The sequence below is a fragment of the Pteropus alecto genome, unplaced genomic scaffold (genome assembly GCF_000325575.1).
Source record: "Pteropus alecto unplaced genomic scaffold, ASM32557v1 scaffold20, whole genome shotgun sequence".
Classification (NCBI taxonomy): Eukaryota; Metazoa; Chordata; class Mammalia; order Chiroptera; family Pteropodidae; genus Pteropus; species Pteropus alecto.
In genome coordinates this window covers 45196435-45203659 of record NW_006436298.1, presented here as the reverse complement: position 1 = coordinate 45203659, position 7225 = coordinate 45196435, and the positions used below count along the sequence as shown (strand labels likewise).

Genomic DNA, 7225 nt, shown 5'->3' with positions numbered 1-7225 from the left:
TGGTAGATCAATTCTTAGTTTTTTGAGGAATCTCCATACTGTTTTCCATAGTGGCTGTACCAATTTGCAGTCCCACCAGCAGTGTATGAGGGTTCCTTCTTCTCCACATCCTCTCTGACATTTGTTATTACTTGTCCTGTTGATTATAGCTATTCTAACAGGTGTGAGATGATATCTCATGTGGTTTTGATGTGCATTTCCCTAATAGCTAGCGACATTGAGCATCTTTTCATATATTTGTTGGCCATCTGAATGTCCTCTAGGGAGAAGTGTCTATTCAGGTCCTCTGTCTGTTTTTGATTGGATCATTTGTTTTTTGTTCTCATTGAGTCATATGAGTTCTTTGTATATTTTAGATATTGGGCCCTTATGGAGGCGTTGCTCATAAATATATTTTCTCCATTCGGATGGTCGTCTCTTTACCTTGTTGACGATTTCTTTTTCTGAGCAGAAACTTTTTAGTTTGATATAGTCCCATTCATTTATTTTTGCTTTTACTTCCCTTGCCTTTGAGGTCAAATTCATAAAATCCTCTTTAAGTCCAAGGTCCTTGATTTTAGTCCCTATGTTTTCTTCTATGTATTTTATTGTTTCAGACCTTATATTGAGGTCCTTAATCCATTTTGAGTTAATTTTTGTGTGTGGTGACAGACAATAGTCCAGTTTCATTCTTTTGCAGGTGGCCTTCTAATTTGCTCAGCACTATTTCTTAAAGAGACTTTCCTTTTTCCACTGTATGTTTTTGGCCTTTTTTGTCGAAAATTATTTGCCCATATTAATATGGGTTTACTTCTGGACTCTCGATTCTGTTCCACTGGTCCATGTGTCTATTTTGCTGCCAATACCATGCTGTTTTGATTACTGTCACTTTGTAGTATAATTTGAAGTCGGGCAGAGTGATGCCTCCAGCCTCATTCTTTTTTCTCAGTATGGCTTTGGCAATTCGGGGCCTTCTGTGCTTCTATACAAATCTGATTTTTTGTTCTATTTCTTTAAAAAATGCCGATGGGATTTTGATGGGGATTACATTAAATCTGTATAATGCTTTAGGTAATATGGTCATTTTAACTATGATGTTTCTTCCAATCCATGAACACGGAATAACAAATTTTATTGATTTAAAGTTAGTCAATGAAAAAATCAGCAGTGTTTTTAGCTCCTAAAACATTCAAACCTGAGGATATTTAAAATAGTAACATAGAACCAGCTTTCTAATTTTTCATCTGTTACATTGGTACAAAGCTTAAAGTTAAAAGTGCACTTATATGCATTATTTATTTTCATTCTCAAAACAAGCAGATGCAGTGGTCACTACTGATTTTCTCTCAAACATCCATTTCCCCCATGTTCTTCCTTACCTCTAGTTTTTAAATAGTCTCCCTCCACCATGTAACTCAGGGAAATGTGATGCCACCTCCAATTGCAGGGGCTATATCCTGAATATAAAAAACAACCATGATAGCCCATTTCCCCTTGTCATACCTGATTAGGAAGTGTACACGACCTAATTCTGGTCAATAAAACATGAAGGGAAAACTATGCCAGTAGGCTTGTGCAAAAGATTTCCTGGCCAATGCATGTCTAGATGTGATCTTGCTACCAGCCTGAGGATGAATCCAACACAGAGAGAAGAACAGAGCCAAGAAAATCACAGAGAAGCAGACCAAAGCTCTGAAAAACTAGCCTTACCTCCATATTTTAGTGTTCCATTTCAGTAGCTACTGCATTGCAGGCACTGTAATGTAGTGACACCAAGATAAATAGTATATCCCATCTAACTTTCCTTCCCCAATCTAGACCTCTTTCTTCTATACCTAAATGTTCTCCTTTCCACTTGGGCTGAACTAAACTAAGCTGTTACACCAACATACTTTGCAACAAGCAAAAGCGCTTCTGCGTTTCCTCTTCCAAAGGACCATTTCCTCTACCAGTTCACTCCAGCAGTCCCTACTCGGATTGAGGAGATGCGAGAATTATAAAAAGTTCCTCTCCAAACTTGATGCTTTATAAAAGCTGAAAGGTAGCATATGAAATTAGATGAAGGATCATATCAGAAAATATGCGAGAACCATAGATTGATCATGTAACCAGATATTTAAACAGTTCACCCTATGGTATAAATGACTATAGGTTCAGGAATACCAAGATATATTCCTTTTTTAAAAGAGGATGCCGTTAAATAAATCTCTAAGAGAGAGCATAAACTTGGTGATATTTTAGAAGCAGATACTCTCTTTAATATATTTTTATTAACAGCTCTTAAGTTAAAAAAGGGAATCATAAAAAATCTACATACCTTAAACATTTTATTGCAATTAAAACATAAAAATGTACATTTTCAGGACAATCTGTTAGTGCAGGGCCACGGCCTTTTCTTCAAGTATGAGTCTATGGACTGTAGTTCTATGTTACCTTTTTCTAAAACCACACCCACAGTACATCACCTGTGACTTGCAATTTCTGTTTCTTAAATATGGAAAGACATCTCACAAACCCTTGAAAGCAATCTTATTGCAGAATCTTTTTAAATTTTTAGAGTTTTTTCCCCTTAATTATTTAAAGTTATTTCACCCACTCCTGTTTCTACTGTTAATTTTAGCTATTCGCCTGTTTTCAAAGTGGCCACCAGTTCTTACACAAACATCTTTTTGCCTTCACTGAATGATGTTTCATTAAACTATATAATTACAAGATCAAGTACATCTGTCATTAATAATTTGTCGGGTACAAACACAAATGATTCTTGGTAAGTATACAATAACTGGCTGGACTAAATGTTCAAGATAAACTATAGAGTCATCCACTGTCATTCAGTGACGTAGCATGGGCATCTTAGCAAAAATGACTGAAGAGTATCATTTAATCTTTTGAGTAGAATAAGCAGAGATGAGTTAAAAGAGATTCAACTGTAAAAGGCTGTTCCTAAAAGTCTTTGCTTAGTTTTCTCATCGAACAACCTTCTAACAGCTCATATATATCAGCAACTTCTGAATCTGCTTCTAAAATTTCAAAGTGCCTACTATGTGCCAGGCATCAAACTTTGGCACTTTATGTGAAGTTTCTCAATCTTGATGGTGAACATCTCAGAGTAACTCCCTTTTTAAATTGTAAAAATTTATTTTTTTCTTTTGTGTTACTGTTGATTTGTTCTAGAGATAGCTACACCACCAAACAGAACAATGTCCTCAGACCTAAACAAAGTAGTTTAACACAAATTAGCTAAATAAATGCAATAAATTTGAATACAGCTAAAAGTCTGACATCACTTCCCTAAAGAGAAAAGCATTAGAAGTTTGTGTTTAAGTAAAATATTTATTATGGGATTTTAACTAATTCCAGTGAACGCTATAAAAAATGTGAATGTGATCTAGCCATATGTGGACATAGCTATAGATTTACATTAAATTATAACTATGTAATATATCATTAATAAAGAAAATGACCAAAATTTGCAGTCTTCTCTACCAAATATATAAACACTTCAATTTCATTGTTAAGAATTCTTTGTGGTAACTAAGATGATGGTCAGGGAGTGGCAGGAGAGAATATAACCAATCGCTTACTATAGTTTAAGAACAAATCACTACACACTTTCCTTAAAACCCACAATAGGAGGAAACCCAAACATTTAGTTTCTAAATTTCAGCTTTGAGAAGAGAGATGGAAAAAAAAAAAAATGGCAAACAGCAGCCACCACTGTGTCTCTAAAACTATCTGTTCCCCACATGCCTCTATCATTCCATATTTTCTTAGTAGTTTAGAGACTCTCCAAAATCACTTTATATCAATGGATAATACACACTAGATTTTTTACACATTAAGAATCTCAAGTATGGTTCTGTCCTGTAGATTGTCACAAAAGTGATATTCTGAAGCAGCTTTAGTTTCTAGAACCATACTGTCTGCTGCTATAGAATGTCTACAATTAGAGAACAGATACTCCAAACTGCTATTTCCAAAGAAATCACATCTTGAAAAACCAACACCCAGATACATACTAATAAACACTAATCAATACAACTAAGTGTTAATTGCTTGCGAAAAGACAAAAAAGAAAGACTATGGAAAATTAGAAAAAAAAAAACGGATCATTGGTGGTTTCAAACTTTGAAGTCAGGAAAAAACTGATTTAAATATGTACCATGCTACTTCCAAGATACATCTTAAATAGGTTGCTTAAAGTCTTCAAGACTCTGTTTCCTACTGTCAAAAGTGAGGGATTACACCATCTAACTCACAGAGTTGCTGAACAGTAGCATGTATGGTCCCTACACAAAGTAAGAACTTAATAAATTGTAACAGGTATTGATTGCTATTGTTTGGAAGTTCAAGATAACACAAATTCAGTTATAATGTAAGTCCTTTTAAAAGACTAAGAGAAATAGAAAAAAAAATATCACACACTCCTTCCTATAACATGATTCCACACAGACTTAAAGACTGGCCTTGTAAGGGTGATATTTTTCTAACCACCCCTTGATAATGAATAAGTTTAGGGTTAAATTATTTTAGGGTCATCAGGTATTAAAATGACTGAAAACCTTATACATATTTATCTGAAACTGTAGAAGTTTCTCAGTTGATCATCCTACTGTTATAGTCAATTCTCTTTGTATGTAGATTTCTTACATTTCACTTTAACCATAGCAAATGTCACCTTCAAATGTATTAAGAATAACATAACTATCCAATAAATTGTATTTTGTTTTGTTATTTAATATTTTGGCATCCTCTGTTTAGTCTGATTCATCCTTTTGGGAAGCTTTTTGAAACTAAACCACCTGTTCCAGTCTGAAAAAAATGTGAACCAATAAACTACACCAGAATAATGGTCTAGTCTCTGCATAGATGGGATTACAGAGGGGACACAGAGAAGTAAATGGAGTGCTTTCCATTTATTCCTGAGTCACATTTTTACAGTCTGGATTTATTTCATGTAAAACCAATTACCAGATTACCAGACACACCCATATTCAAATACAAGTAAAGAAATATGACAAAGCCATGTGTGAGCTGTTTTAGATTTTATGCTTTTCTGCTTTCCTCCATTAGCATGATAACAGGTTGACTATCCTGTTATAATTTATTTCCTTAAACTTACTATCCTTTTTTGCCTACCTACTTCCTATCAGCATAGAATCTATATACTTAGACCTTCATACCTCAAACTGACTCATTTTTAAGTACAAGGCATTCTAGACTTCCCTGGACTGATCTCCACCTACTTTCACAGCTTCCTCTCCCACAAAGACCTCCTAGCACAGCAGCCTCATGTCCAGCTCAACAGGCCCCATAATTCCCAACCCATATGTCTGTGCTCAGGCTGTTCCCTTCACCTAGAAAACTACCCTCCACACATACACGCACAGCCCCCGTTTTGCCCATTAAAATATTTTAAAGCCCAAATGGAGTGTTTACCAGCTCTAAACTTATTCATAACTCCCCAGTCAAAAATTAGCAACACACACACACAGAGCATGCTTCCATGCATCTCTAATAAAGCCCACAAGAGTCTGCAATTTTTCTGTGCAAGTCTGCTTTTCCCTTAAAGGCAGCTACTGGCTCTCATTCATCTTCATAGTCTACCCACTCTTGCGTCTTCACCACACAATAAAAGTCCATTGCACACAGTAAAGATCTAGGTTGAACTAAACTGTTCTTGATTCTAATCCCAGTCCTTTTATTTGAAGGAATAAATGACTCATGTGTTAAAAGTTTTGTTAACAGTAATGCTTGCAAATGTGATGATAAAAATGTCAATAATGTATTAATTTTTTAGGTTGATGAATGAAAAGGTCAATGAGCACAATAAGGCATCAGTAAAGATAATTATTTTCCAAGAGTCACTCAAAAGTCTCATGTTGTCAATACTAAAATTAACCTTTCTGGACCCCCATTCTAATAAAAACTACTTATACCTGATACATATCCAGAAATGCAAGCTCGCTTAAAGTAAAAGTTATCTACACACTGCTAGGAATCTATGCTAAAACCATGCAATTTATTTGATAACATCTTTCTTCTAATGCCCGTAAATATAGTTTTCATCTTTTGTGCAACTATAAAGGCTAACATGTACAAAATATGGAAATAATTTATCTTAGCTCAGAATACAGTTGAAGCAAAGTTTGGGGAAAATTATAAAATGCACTAAGCACCTTTCTCCAGCCCCCTCCTCCCAAAAAAATATTAAGAATGTTACAAACAAGATATAATTTTTGGTAGAAAATGTTTTCTTAAACTAGCCTCACATATTTCTAATTCTAAATCATTCTTATTATAATTTTGTGACAGTTTTATTCCACAATTTATTTATAGAGAAAGCAAACATTCTTCAAATATATATACACTGCTTTAAAATTAGATATTTTTAATTTTAAAAAGTATTCCAACTTAGATGTAGTTCAACATCTTTTACTATCTGTGGGCAAACGTCATTCATATCACAAGAAGTAATTGCAAGAGTAATGGAAATATTGACTTATTTTCTTAACTTATTAAAAATCAGTAGGTTTTTAATTTTTCAATTCAAGTAGATATTCTGAAACAAAAGGTTAAAACGGGGTCACTTACTAACCAGCCTTGGTACTCATTACAACAGAGTTAAAACTAATTCGCAGAGTAGCAACAGCAGCCATCTACCACACGCTCTCCCACCCATTAACTTTTCCTCCTTCCCTGGGAGAAATGGAATGATCATAACACAGACTTAACTTCCCCCAACCCCACGAGAACATACGCATCTCCATCATCACCCTACAAAAGAGAAATGTGGGAGCTGTGGACCAAGAGAACCGACGCTTCTGTATGTCACTTCCCCTGCATGAGATAAACAAACAAACCAGCACCGTAACAGTATCCATCAGAGTAATTTTATTACCCCGACTAATGCCTCGGTTAAGTTTTGAGCTAAGTCAGAAGCTCTATCAATAGGTAAATCCCCAGCCTCCGCCTAAAAACAAACACCCCAACGGGAAGTTTATCCCTGAAATGAATGCTGCCCGACACCTCATTCCAGGAGACCGATGCCTTCCTCCCTCCTGCCCAAAACCCCCACTCCGAAGGTAATTGTCTGGACACAATCAAGGAGCGCTGGGGACTGCACTCCGGACCTCAAAACCCCTCCCAAAAGAAGCCTCTACCTTTTCCCAGCTCGCCCACCTCCCGCCTGTCCCCACTCGCGCCGCACCACTCGGGCAACTTCTGCAGCCAGCCGCGTCCGGCG

General features: G+C 35.9%; 1 protein-coding gene across 1 annotated transcript in view; it reads right to left on the bottom strand.

Moving 5' to 3' along the window:
* The window catches only part of CSNK1G3 (casein kinase 1 gamma 3), a 91980-nt gene that overhangs the window by 84033 nt on the left and 722 nt on the right, over positions 1-7225 (bottom strand). The window lies entirely within an intron of this gene.